At 48.3% G+C, this 17,563-nt stretch overlaps 1 protein-coding gene across 2 annotated transcripts in view; it reads right to left on the bottom strand.

The window, feature by feature from the left end:
- CNTN4 (contactin 4) overlaps window positions 1–7,040 on the bottom strand; it is a 233,005-nt gene extending 225,965 nt beyond the window's left edge. For both annotated transcript variants that reach the window (XM_036432117.2, XM_045579510.1), the window contains exon 1: window positions 6,982–7,040. The gene's annotated coding sequence lies outside the window, so the exon portion shown is untranslated. The remainder of the gene's footprint in view (window positions 1–6,981) is intronic.
- Between the last annotated feature and the right edge of the window lie 10,523 nt (window positions 7,041–17,563).

Genomic DNA, 17,563 nt, shown 5'->3' with positions numbered 1-17,563 from the left:
TGCTCAGATCCTGAGAGTCTGTGGCCTGGGGCCCGCTTTTAAAGGGGAGACTCTGCCGGGAATTACCCGCTGTTTGGGGGATCTACGACGTTTCTATTCCCGATCACATGTGCGATCGGAAGGGCGGCTGTACTAGATGTTCTAAAAACTTTGCTCTGCATTTTGACAAGCTACCATATGTCTTAGTGTAAACACGACAGAGTGAAAGAGTGCCCTAATTTCTCTTTTCCTTAGGATAGGAGTGATGGCGTGCGCTTATGTTGAAAGGCCTTAAGAAGTATCTGAGAGCAATCGACAAACACTTGTTTGTAATAAGACTGCTGGAGGCCCTCCTGTTAGCCATGATCCCTGATATTCAGTCTGTTTTTTCTTCCCTTTAGTTCATAGAGAAGTAATTATGATATATTGTGGACCATGTGATTTGAACACTGTTTCTTAGAGATTAAAAAGTTGATGCGGGAAATTTCTAGTGTTGAAAAGGTGGTGGACTCGGCTAATAATGTAGACCAACATCCACCTACAAACAGAAAACTGGTGAATAAAATACAACTAAATGTTAAAAAATCTGTCAAGCTTAAAAAATGAGAGTGACCTCTGAAGGTGGCTAAGATCCCCAGCACCTGTCAGCCCATGTTCATAGACACTAGGCCAGTGGTCGGCAAACTCATCAGTCCACGGAGCCCAATGTCAACAGGACAACGATTGAAGTTTCTTTTTAGAGTCAAATTTTATAAACTTAAACTTCTTCTAATGCCACTTCTTCAAAATAGACTCGCTCAAGCCATGGTCTTTCATGGAAGAGCCACATTCAAGGGGCCAAAGAGCCGCGTGTAGCTCGTAAGCCTGGGTTTGCTGACCACTGCGCTAGGCTTTGCTGCAGGACTGGGGTTGTGAGCCAGGGCATTAAGGCCCTATCAGACACTGTACAGAGGGCAATAGATCAAAACCTCTAGTTTCCATGAAAGGAAACTAGAAACTAGGCAATGTGGCCTCCAGAATGTGTATGGAATTTTGCTCTCCGCCCTGGGCTCAAGGTGTCCCTCCAACAAACTGAGACCAAAAACTTCCTCGAGGGAGAGGATCTATCTAAATGTATACAACTCAGGAAATGTAGGAAACTTACACAGAACGGGTGTGGGATACTTCAAATCCCAGGACATGAGTAAACACAAACCCTGGGCACGCTTTCACAACCTAGGGTGCAAGCATCCCTCCAGGGGGAAATACCTAACATGAGATCATGGATACAATGATCACCTACAGGGGAGGAGAAGAAGCCACTGCAGAAAGGATGGGAGCAACCGACAAACACTTGATTATAATTTCTGGGACACAGAACATGCAATGGAAGCACCAGAAACATGTGGTTACTAGTGTGGGTAGACAATGAGAGTTTAAAGTGATTGCAGATAAAAAGGAGTGGGACCCACCACAAAATACAGAATATTATGATTAAAAAGAGAAAAACACACTGAGAAAAACAAGCCAAATAGAACTTCTCCAAAAATGGTTATTGACATGTTTGAAAGCCAATGGCCATTTGAGGTTGCCATTAAGTGCTTCTCACAAGTATTCTGGTTCTCCTTCATTTCTGGGAAAACGTTAATATTGTATTTCCCTGACCGTGTGGCTGCCTTTGCCAAGGATATGGAAGCAAAGCTGGCATGTGCCCACTTTGGGAAGAAGCTTTCAGACCTGGTCCACAGCATTTCCCGCCTGGCGGTGACTCTGCCCACAGGGGGTCCCTGTGCCCAGCAAGGAGCGGAGCCCCCGGATACCTTGTGCTGGGCAGATGACACGAGGGAGAAATAACCTCCATGCTCTATCCCAGGAGAGAGTGTGTGTGTGTGTGTGTGTGGGGGGGGGGGGGGGGAGGGTTGCTAGTGCAGCAGAAGTTAGCTGTCGGGACTGACACACAATGTTACCTAGCAGAGCAGACAATGATGAAGAACAGATTTAAAAACTGGACTAGGATTTTTAAAAATATATTTTATTGATTTTTACAGAGAGGGAGGGAGAGGGACAGAGAGTTAGAAACATCAATGAGAGAGAAACATCGATCAGCTGCCTCCTGCACACCCTCCACTGGGGATGTGCCCGCAACCAAGGTACATGCCCTTGACCGGAATTGAATCTGGGACCTTTCAGTCTGCAGACCGACGCTCTATCCACTGAGCCAAATCAGTTTTGGCAGGATTTTTTTTAATCCTCACCTGAATATTTTCATGAATCGTTAGAGAAAGAGCAGAAGAAGGGAGGGGAAAGGGACGATGGAAGGGAGGGGGAGAAAGAAGGAGAGAGAGAGATACATCGATGTGAGAGAGACACGTGTATTGGTTGCCGTCCACCTGCATCCCAAGTGGGGCTTGGGAATGGAAGCTGCAACCCAGGAATGTGCCCTTGATTGGGAATCAAACCTATAGCCCTTCGGTCCGCAGGCTGAAGCTCTAACCACTGAAAGGCACAGGCCAGGCTGTAGTAGGAATTTTAAAAATTTGCCCGGAATGCAAAATGGAGATATATAAAGGAATTAAAAAAAAATGATCGCTATAAGTTATGACTAGGAGGAATAGATGGCCCAGAATAGGTATAATTAGATATGCAGAAAAGGACAAACAAGCAAAACGTTTTATGTCGATATTCAAATAAATGATAGATAAGAAGGGAAATTTGTCTTCTGCTTGAAAATCACCACATGAGAAAAACTAAAAATAAATGCATAATTGAACATATCACAATGAGAGTGTGGCGCTCCCATCACAAAGAGAAAACCTTAGAAGCAAACAGAAGAAAAGACAGATCCCAGAAAAGATTGTCAGTTTGGCCAACAGAAGACTAATTAGCTCCTGTAACAAAGAACAGAAAACAATGTAACCCTATCCTCAAAGTACCCAGGGGGAAAAACATTGTCAACTAGGAATTCCAAATCTACTTTAACATTATCCATGCAGAAAAGCAGAAGAATGGCAATTCATGAAAAAAAAAAAACAATATTAAGCAGTCTACTATTGAGAGAACATCTGGGTATGTTGAGGCAGAGGGACCTGAGCTCAGAGGAAGGGAGAAGCCAGAAGGAATAATGAACAATAAATGGGTAAATGAAAGGGAAAACTATATAAATTGAGCCTCGATTATGTTAAATATAAAACTAATAATTACGGACTGGAAGGAAAATCAAGCTGAGCTGAGATACTATGCACACAGCAGTAACTTGAAACTCTGAGAGGCGGGATTCGAGTTAGAAGTCTACAGGTCTGATTGGAGAATGTTATTAAAACCGGGGCACTGCCGAAGCCGGTTTGGCTCAAATGGATAGAGCGTCAGCTTGAGGACTGAAGGGTCCTGGGTTCGATTCTGGTCAAGGGCATGTACCTTGGTTTCGGGCACATCCCCAGTAGGGGGTGTGCAAGAGGCAGCTGATCGATGACTCTCTCTCATCGATGTTTCTAACTCTCTCTCTCTCCCTTCCTCTCTGTAAAAATCAATAAAATATATTTTAAAAAAAACAAAACAAAAAACGGGGCACTGCTCGGGTTACATTTTAAGGGAATCTGCTGAAAACGAAAGAGTGAGAGCCCAGTGTAACAGGAAGGGATCGTGGAATAAAGGAAAATAGGTTAGTCCGTTAGCAGGTGGGAACAAGAAATACATGGAAACAGAAAACCAACACAAAATATGCAGAGACACACACAAAAACCACCACAATATATGCAGACACAGGACACCGGACACAGAATAAGATGGTAGAGAGAACGTTACAATATTTTGGGAGTCAAAATAAGTTTAAACAATTCACATCTCTGGGTAAAAGAGAGAAAATAAACCAGATAAAAAACAAAACAAAAACAAAACATAGCTCAATGCTACTGACAGGAGACCCGCCTACAGTGACATCTGAGGGTTGAAGGCCGAGTAGGAGAGAACTCCCAGGCAAATGTTAATAATGAAAGCGGGTATGGCGCTGTGCACATCAGATGAAGTAAATATCAGGTTAAGAATCATGGTGGAGAACAGAAAGGCTCATCCCATCATGATCCAAGGTCACGTCGGGAAGTTCAACGGAATCCGGTGCCCGTGCGTGACCGGTAGCCCAGGTCACACGAGTGGCAGTGACCCTGACCTGGACCCTGGCTCCTCACCCTGGCCTTCCCCGCCTGGTCTCCACGGGACCCCACACAGTCTGAACACTTCACTCGTTAGATGTCTCTCCCTGCCAGAGAGCAGACTGAGAGTTCAGGGCCCAGTCGCCCGGTCCTACCTCAGGGCTCCGGAAACAGAGCCCAATAAATGCTCTAACCGGGGTACCGAGGACCCAAAGGCCACCCACGCCGCCTGCTCTCCCCGCTTTGTCCACAGGGATGGCCGGTGGCCCCCAGCAGCCTCGGGGGCACAGGGAGCGGCTCATGCAGCCACCTTTTCATAACGAAGATGACAGACACCTGCCTGACGTGACCATGTATCACACACTCCCCGGAGCCCCTCAGCCACCCTCTCAATGGTGGTCGCCATTTCCGTCTTCAGAGGCAAAGCCAAAGGTGAGAGAAGAAATCCCCACTATCTTCTGCAGGAAAAGACGCACCGATAATAAAAGTGGTGGGCGAAGGACAGGGGCGTCTTCCGGCAGCGGCTCATTGTTTATTGCATTCGGAAAGGCCGGCGCGGGCACATTTCAATGTCCCCCACCGGGGTGTTCTCTCAGCTCCAACATCACCCCCACGTGTGTTACTGCTCCCCGCAGCACAGGCGGCCTCATCTGGGCAGGGACCCCGGACAGACAGGGAGATTACAAACCCCGCAGATATTTTAGGCCCCACACTGGGGATGGAGCCCACAACCTGGCCAGTGCCCAGTCGGAGAATCTAACCGTGACCTCCTGGTTCATAGGTCAATGCTCAACCCCTGAGGCACGCTGGTTGGGCTGCGTGAGGTCCTCTATTGTCTGGTTTCTTCCATTATCTTAGTTTTAAGGCTCATATGAGTTGCCGCATCTACCAGCATTCGTTTCTTAATCAATTCTAATTGGTTAATAACAAGATGAAAACACAGACGGAAGGAAATGTGACCATCTTACCCCATTTGCTCCACGTGTGTAGGTTGGACTAGAGGTTATGGTATGAACAAAGCAACTTTAATCCATGCAAATCCATGTAGCATGCTAGTCTCCACTTTACAGATGGGGGGTAAGGGGTACCATCAAAGAGACTAGTTTATCTTCCCCAATACCGGAGCAAGGATCGAAGCACAGGCCTCTGAAAGCAACGGCCGAATATGTCCTCTTAGCTGATGGCTGTATGCCAGGACCCCTCAATGGCCCACTCAACCGCTGGGCCTCTGATCCCCGGTTCACCAGGGACAGACTCACAGAAGCCTAGCTAAGCTCCCCAGGCCATCAGTTCAGCCAGCTCTGTCGGGGCAGCCAGGCAGCCAGTCAGAGGCCCCAGGAAGGAGGCGGCACAGCCATCCCCACCCTCTGAGTCCAGGACACGTCTTCACCCCAAAAGGAACCCTGGGCCCCGCAGCCGACATGCCCCATCCTTCTCTCCCCCCGGTCCCCGCAGAGAAAGGCTGCCGCCTTCGGGCCCACATGCCGACCCCAAGCCTGAACACCGCCCCTGGGGGCTGAGGGCGGACCCAAGCAGCCGACCCGACATAGTCCAAAGAGACAAGAGGGACCCCCATTTTCAGCCTTGGGTTGGGGTGGTTTGTTACCGAGCAATACTCACTGGCCCAGAAAAATGCCGCTCTCCACCGTGGCTCATGAGCAACATCGAAGGAATACGTAAAATCATTCTTTTCTAAATTTTTAAAATTACTCTCAATTTTAAAATTATCTTCCCTGAGAGTCAAAATCACACGCTAATATTTACTGGTACACGGTGCCATCCATCCCTGTACTGAATCACTGAGTATTTCTCTCTTGATTGGCAGATAAGTTGGCCATCAAGAGATAACGATTGCACCTTTTAAAATAATCCAGCCTTTTCCTGTGTGTGCGCCCGTGGAATGAGCTCTTTCTCCACTCGGATGCACCTTGTTTACCGTCGTCAACGTGGGCATCAGTCAAGGTCACTTTAAGGACAGATGCTGCAATGGATGAACGGTGTCCCCTTACGAGTGACGTTGAAATCCTAATTCCCTGACCGCCAAAGCCACCTCATTTGGAGAAGGGTCCCTGCAGAGGTGATCACGTCGGGACGAGGTCACAGTGGGAGAGGGTGGCCCCTAACCCCATGATTGGTGACCTTATGACAAGAAGGACATCTGGGGACACAGACACGCAGGGGCACGGGGAGATCTGAGCGGTGGAACTTCAAACAAGGAACACCAAGAACTGCGAGGACCAGGAGGCCAGGACGGAGCCCCTTGGCGCCTTCGGGGGAGCCAGCTGCCGGCCCCTCAAGCTCAGACTCTAACCCCCGGGACCCTGAGAGAGGAAGCCCCATGCTCCATAGCACCCTGTCCACGCTGCTTCCCGACACGCGCCTTGGGGAGCCGGCAGACACCACTGCACGTTTTCAGATCTGTATCCTTCATGAAGGGAAGCGGTGGAGACGGATTATTCCTGAAGGTTTCCCCTTTAAGTCCTGACTATTTGTAGGGCTTCATTAACTTCACACTTGTGAAACATCCTCTCTTGTAAAACCATTTGCAAAACTGCGGCTACATTTACTGCGTTCTCCTTTATTCCCGATCCCCTTTCCATGACGCCCAATTTTGGAGTTTTGAATTCTGAGATTGCTCAGAGCCACAGAAACGCTGCCTCCGGGAGCCAGCCCCCTGCAGAGACCTGGGGAAGTTCTCTCTCCCTCCAGCCAGGCCTCCGTGTGCATGTCACTGCCTTCAGGACCGCGGCCTTCAGAAAACCATCACACATAAGTTCACAGTGGCAGTGGGTCCTGAAAACTTGTTGCTGTTTGTTTCCATAGAAACTAAGCATGCCAATCAGTGGTGAAGGAGGGCTCTTCCAGATGGGAAGCTTACCTTTCAGGGCAGGTCCTGGGGCCGCAAGCTGTGCAGGGACTGCATGTCAGTGATTCCTGGAATGAGAACAAAACACGCAATTAGTGCCCGTGCGAGTGTAAACGCGCTTCCATGTACCAGATGCATAACTCCTCCCACTTCAGAAGGGACGTAGAGGAAATGGAAATCGAACGCAGCTGCTGTGGCCTTCAGGCTTGATGGAACCGCCCGGGGGCCAGGAGGCCAGGTCCTCCCTGCTCTGCCTCCCGCTGGTCAAGTGACGTCGGACAACTCACCCCCAGCCTATGTTAGTGGAAGGGCCCTGGGAGCCCAGGATACAGGGTGGTGTTCAGATTCGGTAAAAATAAGGCACTTTACAGAGGGTTTAACATCATGAAATGGTGAGCAAGGGAGGAGACACCGTGGCTCTTGGTATTCATATAAATATGTAAAATGAGGGTAACAATATCATAAAACAAACTCTCCCTATAAATATGGCATTATATTCGATATGTTCTCTTAAGGCGACCAAGTTAAACTTTAATTGCAGAATAATTTTGTACCTGAGAGTATTTTCCCCTGAAGCAACAGTTTTTCCCCCTCTCAGGAAAATATACACACAATATTAGCAAGAATAAATGCATATATTCATATCTCCATGTTTATGTGCCTGTGTATGTGTCCTCTAAATGGGTCTCTACTGTACATAACTTTCCATCTGAGTAAAGTCATCGTCTTGAGATATTTTTATGATTGAAAATACCATTACTGTAGATGAATATGTAGATAGGCCACTCAGAAATATCATTAATTATACCAGTCTAGTCTAACTTACATTTACATGAAGCTTTCAGTGAAAATTGATTCATTGCTCCTCATTGGAAACACTGTCCAACCACTGTGGTACCCAGTGAAGTGACCGAGTGTCTACGTTACCCTGCGATCCTACGTGACCGTGTCTCGTGGGCAGAGATCACTTTTACAGACAGGAACCCAGCCACGTAGGGCAGTGACTTATTCATAATGCCTATCAAACAAACACTCCCCCTCCGTGCTACCATTCTCTCTCCTCCCTGATGGCCTCCCCAGCACCGGACCCCTATATAGGCCATGGACACGCATTCTGTTCTGCATAAACCAGCATTACTAGTTCAGTTAAGTGAAAATGAAGCTCGATCACGTCACCGAGGGTCACAGGACACTTTTCTCTCCTGACAGACAGCCTGGTGACAGAGCAGAGCTGGATGCGTGTGATTCCACAGGTGTCCTGCGTAACCACGCCGGCATGTCAATTTCCAAGTGGGAATCAAAAATGTTAGCTTGGACATAACCAAGCCTTCACAGACCACCCATCACAAGGCTAAATAGAAACCAGGAATAAAATTAACGCTGAAATGATTTTTTAAAAATGGCATTGAAAACACAGGCTGTTAAAATGACAGTGACCCCATGCAAAGGAAAGGAGTTTTGGAAACCTGATCTAACAGCATGGCCGTTTAGACATGCAGAAGTTGGCATTCTGATTGGCTGCTCAACCCCATCCCTTTGAGAGTTTTCCTAAAAGCCCTCCGCAGTCTGTGGGGTCAGACTGCACTGTGTCCATCTAAAACTAAGCAACTGCAGGTTTTTTTTGTTTTGCATTGTTTTGTTAATCCTCACCTCAAGGTATTTTTCGGCTGATTTTTAGAGAGCATGGAAGAGGGGTGGGAGGAGAGAGAGAAACATCCATGTGAGAGAAACATCCATCGGTTGCCTCCTGCACACACCCCAACCAGGGCTGGTGATGGAGCCTGAAACCCAGGTTCATGCCCTTGACTGGAATCAAACCCGGGACCTTCCAGTCCACGGGCCGACACTCTATCCACTGAGTCAGACTGACTGGCCAGGGCTGGAGTGTTAATGAACTCTCCCAGGGCCACGTGGCTCACCCGTGGGCGCATGCACGCTGACCCCCGATGTACCTGTCTCCTCAGTGGGAGCTGTTTTATGGCTAAGCTGTCCAGGGTTGTTCCAAGCCACGTTTCACAACTGGGACAATGCTGCGAACAAACGCATCTTTATGAGGGAGAGGAGAATGAATGTGCCCGGTGCACAGAAATGGTCCCCTCGGGGCTGTAAGGGGAACGGCCGAGCCAGAGGGGTCCAGGTATCTGGCATTTGCCATTCGGAAAGTGGAGCAACCAAGGCCTCCACGTGGGTTCCTTCGCCATTTGTGTCAGACTTCTCCCGGAGGGCCAACGGGGCTGGCTCTACAGAAATGAAAGTATTTTAAGAACGAGAGCGCACCTAGGATGCTCTAAAAAGGCTTTGGCTGTTGTGACTGCAATTATTCATAATTATAACCGTGGTTTCCTTTAGAGCAAGGGGACTCCGGGAGAGCTGTGCCATTTGCTCAGAGAGAAGGACCGATGGTAATCAACAGAGAAATGATCGCCCGGACGTGGACACCAGCCTAATCATTGCAGAAGCCAGCAGCATGGACGGTTCTGAGCTCACGGGGCCACTGGCATCGGGAGAAACTATGGCAGCCAGACTTGACACAGGAAACTGGCAGTGGCGATCCTCATGCGCACGCGTGGCAAATTACAGTGAAGTGCTGGCGGGTGTCTTGTGTAAGATGTACGCGCCATTAACCTTAACTACACCCATAAAGCTGCACGATGAAGGTCAATGACAAGAGCAGGTGTCCACCTGGGACACGGGAAAGGCCCATTAGCGCTATGGTAACATGGGACGTAGGTGTTAAACGGGAAAGGTGAGTGAAACCAAACATTAAGCCCAGGGTGAAATGGAGACCATGTCAGCTCCATTCGGCCAGGACCCCCTTGCCGTATACCCGGGGTCAGCTAACTTATTAGTCAACAGAGCCAAATATCAACAGTACAAAGGCTGAAATTTCTTTTGAGAGCCAATTTTTTAAACTTAAACTATATAGGTAGGTACATTGTTATTAACTTACTTAGGGTACTCCTAAGCTGGCCTAAGAGCCACACTCAAGGGTCCAAACTGCTGCATGTGGCTCACTAGCTGATGTTTGTCAACCACTGGCCTATACCACTGGGGATGTTTCCTATAATGTGTGTGTGAACTAATTTTCTTGTAAAAAAAATGTTTTTTTTTAATCATTTTTATAGAGAGAAAAGAAGGGAGAGGGAAAGAGAGAGACACTGGTCAGCTGTCTCCTCCACACACAGAGGCAGGAGTGAGCCTGCAATCGGGGCATGTACCATATCCGGGAACTGAACCAGGTACTGTTTGGTGCATGGATGACACCCAGTCAACAGAACCACAAGGCTAGGGCTGACTAGTTTTCATACCAAGCAGCCCTGTCTCCTGTCTACAACATTAGCACATGTCATGCATGTTGAAAGATAGGAAAAAAAAAAAAAAAAAGAGCTTGAAGGGTCAGGGGAGAAAACTCAGTTCCACATCTCAGAGACACTGGGCTGCAGACCATGCTCTGTGCCTCCATCTAATGCTCCCTCTACAATTATAGCCCCACAACCCTCCAGATTTCTGTTCCCACTGCTTTCTCTTTGCTAAGGCACCTTCTGCCTTCATTCTCTGAGGTAAGGGTTGGGGAAGACCAACTTTTCAAATAAAACAGAGGTAAAAATGCCAAAAATGTGCATTTTGATGGATATCCAAAATGCTCTTGAAACCTTCCTTGAAATTTGAAAACATTTACTAGTATTTAGTTATTTTTTGTTATGAATATAAATGAAGGCCTTGGAAGAGTTGAACTCTTTTTATAAGTCTCCTTTCGTCGAGGAAGCCAAAAAGGATATAGGCCGATTTCAGACCCAAAAATGCGGTTTCTGGGCATTGCCCATTCAACTTCCTGTCACTCTGGCCTATCTCTGCATCCTGCAGAAGTCTAAGATCATAACGGTGCTATTTCTCTCAGGTGGAACTTGTGAATGTGAAGTAATATGAACATAAAATGCCTGGGGAAAACAACTATTATTTTCCCCTTCCATGGAGTCTTCCCTCTTTCTTTTGAAGGAGTATGAACTATTGCAGAGTTGAGGGTAGTACTAACAGGCAGCGACACGCGGATCTACAAGATTATTTTATGACAACAGAGCGCTTCAGAATGACAGACAGACAGACAGACAGACAACTTCACGCGAAACAGAGAGCTCACCTGCACACGGAGATGGGACATGCCCCCCTCCACACCCTCAATAAGTACAGAGAACCCGTGGCTCTCCCGTCCAGACAGGGGGCGATTCTACAAACACCTGGGTTAATCTTAGAAATGCTTCCAGGGGGAGAGGACAGAGACATCCCATCCAGGGGAAAGGCCTGGCGAGGGGAGAGGCACATCGTATACTGACTGTTCCCCAGGGAGGCAGTGTCTCCAGCCCATGGCAGCTGCCGGCCCAGACCCTACCTGGCGAAGGAGTGACTCACAGGCCGAAGTACCCATATGCTCACCCACCTGCTGTTACCGTATCAGATCACCCGTCCAAGATTAACATCTAAATTAACTTTGACCCTGACCGGTTTGACTCAGTGGATAGAGCATCGGCCTGTGAACTGAAAGGTCCCAGGTTCGATTCTGGTCAAGGGCATGTATCTTGGTTGTAGGCACATCCCCAGTAGGAGGTGTGCAGGAGGGCATGGACCTTGTTTCTCTCTCATTGATGTTTCTAACTCTCTATCCCTCTCCCTTTCTCTCTGTAAAAAAAATAAATAAAATAAAATTCAATAAAATATATTAAAATAAAAAAAATAAAACAAATTAACTTGGACCTCCAGGTAGAGAAATACCAAACAGTGGGGAGATGAAGTCAGCTGAAGCTGAGAGCGAGCACATAGAGCCTTTTAGAGAAATTCCCAGCATGCTGTGTTTGGTTCACTGTCTCCCACCTGGCACTTTATAAACTGTATCTAAGCATGGACGGGAACTGCCCCAATTCCTTTCACAGCAGCCGCGCTGTGTGAGGAAAATGGACAGATGAATCGGGAAAAAGGCTCCCGCATCACCTGGAGCTCCGGCTGCCCTTAGGACAGGGCTGTGGGCAGGGATGCCCGGGTGACGTGCTATCCGTCAGCCGGTGCGGAACGCCTGGGTGGCGGGGGAAGCGCATCCCAGAGCCACCACCTGTCACTCCGGGGGAGGATAAGGATCTGGCCCTGAAAAGTAGGTATTGATTTTCCCGGGTCTTTGGGTCATTATTTTGATGAATCCTCTTGCTGCTGCTGCTTCTAACAAACAGACTGCACTGGCCACACTAGTCCTCACGTAAATGAATGAGGCTTGGCTCAATGGAGCGCCAACTGCTTCCCGAATGAGAACCACCGATCACCGAGGTCAGAGAAGCGGGCTTCTCTTCTTTACGGCTCTGCCGGCTCTGGATTCGGCGGGCAGCACCACGTGCACGGCACCCTGCAGGGTGTTGGGGAAATATTCACCATGAAGGCCATCAGTGCTCATTAAAGAGACAGGTAGGCCTGGTTTGATGATGCCTACGTCAGAGATGAGTGACCAGGAGTTCAGACGTCACTCCTAAGGCCAGAGTTCATCCATCAGGAAGGGCACGGAGTGGGGAAGAAGTCTTGGGAGTGGAACTAGAGGAAATACACGCTGGATCAACCTCAGTGTAATTAAAAAAAAATATATATTTTTTATTGATTTTTTACAGAGAGGAAGAGAGAGGGATAGAGAGTTAGAAACATCAATGAGAGAGAATCATGGATCAGCTGCCTCTTGCACACCCCCTATTGGGGATGTGCCTGCTACCAAGGTCCATGCCCTTGACCGAAATCGAACCCAGGACCCTTCAGTCCGCTGGCCAATGCTCTATCCACTGAGTCAAACCGGTTTTGGCAACCTCAGTGAAATTTGCATGTGGTTGTCTTTTTTTTTTTTTTTTTTTGAATGATTTATTTCTAAAGTTTTCATTAAATGCACTTGAAATATAACAATGGGAAAACCTTTGAAGGGGTGCATGCTGTGTGCACACTGCAGGGAAGATGGGAGATGACATGCAATGCGTTACGCCACGTGGATGAGTGAATGAGCAAAAACAACCTCACCATGGATGACAGCGCCTGCCTGGTTCTCAGCACTCCTGTAGGAGAAGGGCTGTCAGAATATTTAGTATAAACCAGAGCGCTCACGTGTTTATTACAACGATTTAATTATCAGCAGCCTATACTTGGAAACTCTCCTCCAATCATTCAGTGTAAATTGAGTTTCTATAATGTTTCAAGTAAAATAGATTAAGGATGGGAATATGTCTCAAAAATAGCCTGGAAACGGACGACCTTTTCAAAACGAAAATTACTGTCAAACAGATGAATGCACAGAGACTGTTTAATATCTGCTTGCTGAGAATTCACCAAAAACACTATTGTTATTTTTATCCATCGGCTTCTCATCTTCACCATTAATCATGGGATATCAAAGTAAAAAGGGAAGCTCTGTGTCATCCGAAACGATAATCACATCTCCAAAGTTAAATGGTTGTTATAACCCACAGTTTGCCAGTCACCCAAGGTAAATGCTCATCACAGATAATGCCAATGTGAATCCCAGTCCCAGGTCTAGATCTATAGACTACGACTCCCTGGGACAACTCTGAATTGGCTAAAAATAGGCCAGTCCAGGGCATCCCCACATGTGCTCTGTTTTAGGAAGCCTCTCACCTTGTCCTCACAAGGAAGAAGGGATGAGTCTCATGCATAAGGGCATGAATCCCACTCCTGGGGGCCCCACCCTCATGGCCTAATCAACACCCACGTCTCCATCCCCTAATCCATCACCTTGGGGACTGGGTTCAACATTTAAGTTTCAGGGGACACAGACACTCAGACCGTGAGCAGTACTGTGTGTGGCCCCAGTTCTTCGGAGGTTCTAGGACCACCCCCGCCCTGGGGTTGGGTCACCTCATCTGAAAACATGGGTTTCTCTAACATTTAGGAAAAAGTCATGCATTTTTTTTCTAAACGTACGTTCCTTGTACTCATAAGGTGTTTTATGCTACAAAGCACTCGTGTTTCTTAACTTTCACAATGAGATCCATGAGGAACATCATGCAGGTGCCAGGGTCCCCAGGAGGGACAGCCAGGATGCGGGATTTCCTGGGGATACTTGTAGGTCTATGTCTTCCAGAAAAGAAAGGCTACGGCTCGCTGTGAACACCTAAACTGAGCCCTTAAAGCCGCTGACTTTCCCTGCATGCTCCCTGGCCCACGCTGGCTGGCAGTGCTCGCTCGCTCACCCTATTTCTTCCGGGGGGGAAACAGAGTTCCTACAAACATTTCCAACAGCAGGAGGGGGAGCGAGGAACCGCACGGTGGTTTGTAAACCCTCCACAGCCCCCTGGCCACAGCAATTTGTTCCGCTTCACTTCGGAGGGAAAGCACCACCCTATCTTGCACCCGGGAAGAGATAAACACCAGAATATCGCACGAAATGCATTCTTCACTTTTACCTTTAGCTTAAAAATAATTGTATTTCCTCACAGTCTGCAAGCCCTCCGTATGTGAAATTCGTTTCCATCATCCTTCAATAAACGCCTACCTTGGGAAGGCACTCCACCGGATACACCCCTTCCGCAGAGCCCTCCAAACGCGCAGCTTGCCAAGTGCCGAGGGCGAGGGCGACCTGACAAGTGCTGTTATCCTGAAAGGCAGGCCGGAGTGTTTGAAGGAGGCGCTGCGTTGCTCAGAACACATATTTCTGTTCAACTGCTCTTCCTACCAGCCATTTCCTAAGTGATCACCTCCGAGTGCAGTTCGCCCAAGCGTTCTGAACCCGCAGGAGCCTCTCTCTACTGAGAAGGCGGCCGGGTGGACGGCAGGGGCGGTGCAGACGCCGCCTGCTGGGCAGCCTGGGACCTGCCCTCCCGCTGCAGAGCCAGGAAGAGCACCCAGCAGGTGCTCTGACAGTGAGCCTTCCTCTCCGCAGGCCTTTCAACAGCCCCCTCCGCCCTCCACCTTCTGGGACTGAAAGAAGGTTGGCGGAGAGTCACTTAAAGCATCAAGAGGAGGAACACCCACCAGTTGCAAGTTGCAGTGTCCAGGAAGGGCCTCTCTCTGCCTCCTGTCAAATATGTTTCTGTTGGAGATATTTCTCCAATGGTTCCAAGAAAACAATGAAGCAAATTAAAATCAATATAGAATTGCAAATCAAAACCCTGTTCTAAGGCAGACCGAGAGACAGCAGCTCTGGGAGTGTTTCACATCACGGGGACAGTGGGTGGGGTGAGGGTGATGGTGGTGGTGGTGGGGAGAGAACATCCATTGCCCACCCAGCCCAGGAGCCTGCTCTCTGGGGGCCGTGCATCTCTCGGAGGCCGTGGGGAGTCAGGGCCAGGGCGGGCGGAAGCAGGCGCAGGGGCCAGCCTTCAGGTAGAAACCCAGCGCATTCCCACACCCAGTGAGACGCAGCCGCTGTTTCAAGGGGGAGCGGGATCCCTGATTTTTATGCGGTCCGCTTCCCCGGCTCTGATATTTCCATTCTAGCCCACGGGCCACTGCTGCTATTTTTCATTCTTTAGGAAGGAAAACAAGTGTGAGAAACAGGAGGAGAGAGTCAAGAGAGACATCGTGTTTATAAATCAAATGTGAAAATTTCAAAACACATCGAGGGCTCGGGAAGGCAGGCAGAATGGCCTTCGCCGGCAAGCTAACCAGATCTGCGCGCTCAGGCGCTGGCGGCGAGAGCGGTTTATAGCATTTCAATTGCCATCCTTTATAGCTGCCGGTGATAGAAAACAAGTGGGAGCAGAGAGAGAGCAAGGCCCGTGGGAAGGGGTGCGGAACCCATATCCAAGGAGAGTCGTGGTGCCTGCAGCTGAATACCCAGGGACACCCAGGTCTCACGGGTGACAGACAGGCCACTGGAGACAAGGAGACCACCGTGAGAGGGAGCAGGCTGAGGAGGACCTCTGAGGTCAGAGGTTAGCTGCAGCAGGAAAATTAAAACTAAGGACAGTGTGTGAGGAGACAGAATGTGCTGGAAGGAACAGTGAGAGTGCAACCTCTCTCTCCAGGCACATTGTAAACCCCAGGGGACAATGTTTTTAGGAACAGGGAATGGTGGCCCTTCTGCATTGCTCCCTCCCGGACATGCTGTACGGACCGCAAAATACTGCTTCTAGGGATCCCAGTACCACAGCTCAGCCACGGAGAACCCCGGCCTGTAAAAGGGGGCTTCGCGATCATCCAGGGAAAACGTTCCCCGTTATGAAAGAAACAGAGTCAATATCTGACACAGAGGAAATGAACGTCCAGGCCTCTGAGAAATGGTCCCATAAGCGAATGCCGCCTGTGCACGGGGAGTGGAGGAGGACCTCCTTATGGGTCTCCTACTCGCTTTAGAACGCCAGTCCCACCCGACGACCAGCTGTGTATGGATAAGTAACTGCACGCGCGTTCCATTGGCCGGCCCCTCTTGTTCCCTAGCCTCTTTGATGCTTTTGAAACACGATCTCAACAGATGACCTCACCAGAACAGTGCTGCCCGGCCCCGGCCCCAGCCCCGAGATTACACCGATGAAGGCCTGCGCTTCTTCACTTCTGTTAGGGCAGTGGTTGGCAAACTCATTCTCCACAGAGGCAAACATCAACAGGACAACAATTGACATTTCTTTGGAGAGCTACATTTTTTAAATTTAAACTTCTTCTAACGCCACTTCTTCAACATAGACTCGCCCAGGCCGTGGTATTTTGTGGAAGAGCCGTATTCAAGAAGGCCAAAGAGCTGCATGTGGCTCGCAAGTCACAGTTCGCCAACCATGATGTTAGATAAACACCCAGGACTGTGGGGCTTGGTGGGACACATCGTTTGTTGGGCCGGATGATAGGATATGATAGAGTGGACTGTAGGCTGTCATTATTTTCCTAATTACCGAGGCCAGCAGTGTTTCATACAAATTATGTTGTGAATCCAAGTGAGAAGATGCTGTGTCTTGCTCATAAGTGCTAGAACAACTCTCTCCTCCCATGGTCCATCTTTCATCATAATCCATGTCAAGGATCATGTAAAATGCAAAGAAGGACTAATAGAGTCTGGCTTTACACAGGTTTCATTGAGTGTAAATGGCAAAGATTAATAATCCAACTAATATCTTCCACTTAGATACTTATTCATTTTTCTCTAAATACATTATACACCTAGTACCAGAAAATTCTTAACATCTAATACCATAATAATGTACATAACTGTTACAGAAGCCATAAAATAATACATCTCACTTTATGTGACTGATGACATGAACAGATATCCAGATTTGTTTGGACTTTTACAGTAAATTTTATACTTACGATTGTGGCTTCCAACACCTAATGCACTGTGCATCTTACCTATTAATATGTAATCTAGGTTTATTGGAAATCTGAATAAAATTTAACATGCCACAATCGAATTTCCTTTAAGAAGAAAAACCCCAAAGGCGATATTTTATTGTTATACTAAATATACTGGCCACACAGTAGTCCGAGAATCCATTCTACTCTGAAAACTTGGTGAACAGACTTTCCTCCTCTTACTGCAACTCGGATAGTGAGACCCTTGAGCTTGGGATTCTGCTGAGAGGAGCTGAGGGCAGGTGGAGGCGAGGTCCAGCGCCCCACCAAGGTCTCCTTG

This window comes from Pipistrellus kuhlii, unplaced genomic scaffold (genome assembly GCF_014108245.1).
Source record: "Pipistrellus kuhlii isolate mPipKuh1 unplaced genomic scaffold, mPipKuh1.p scaffold_m20_p_11, whole genome shotgun sequence".
Classification (NCBI taxonomy): Eukaryota; Metazoa; Chordata; class Mammalia; order Chiroptera; family Vespertilionidae; genus Pipistrellus; species Pipistrellus kuhlii.
Note: the sequence above shows the minus strand (reverse complement) of the source record. Positions and strands in the feature narration are given on the sequence as shown.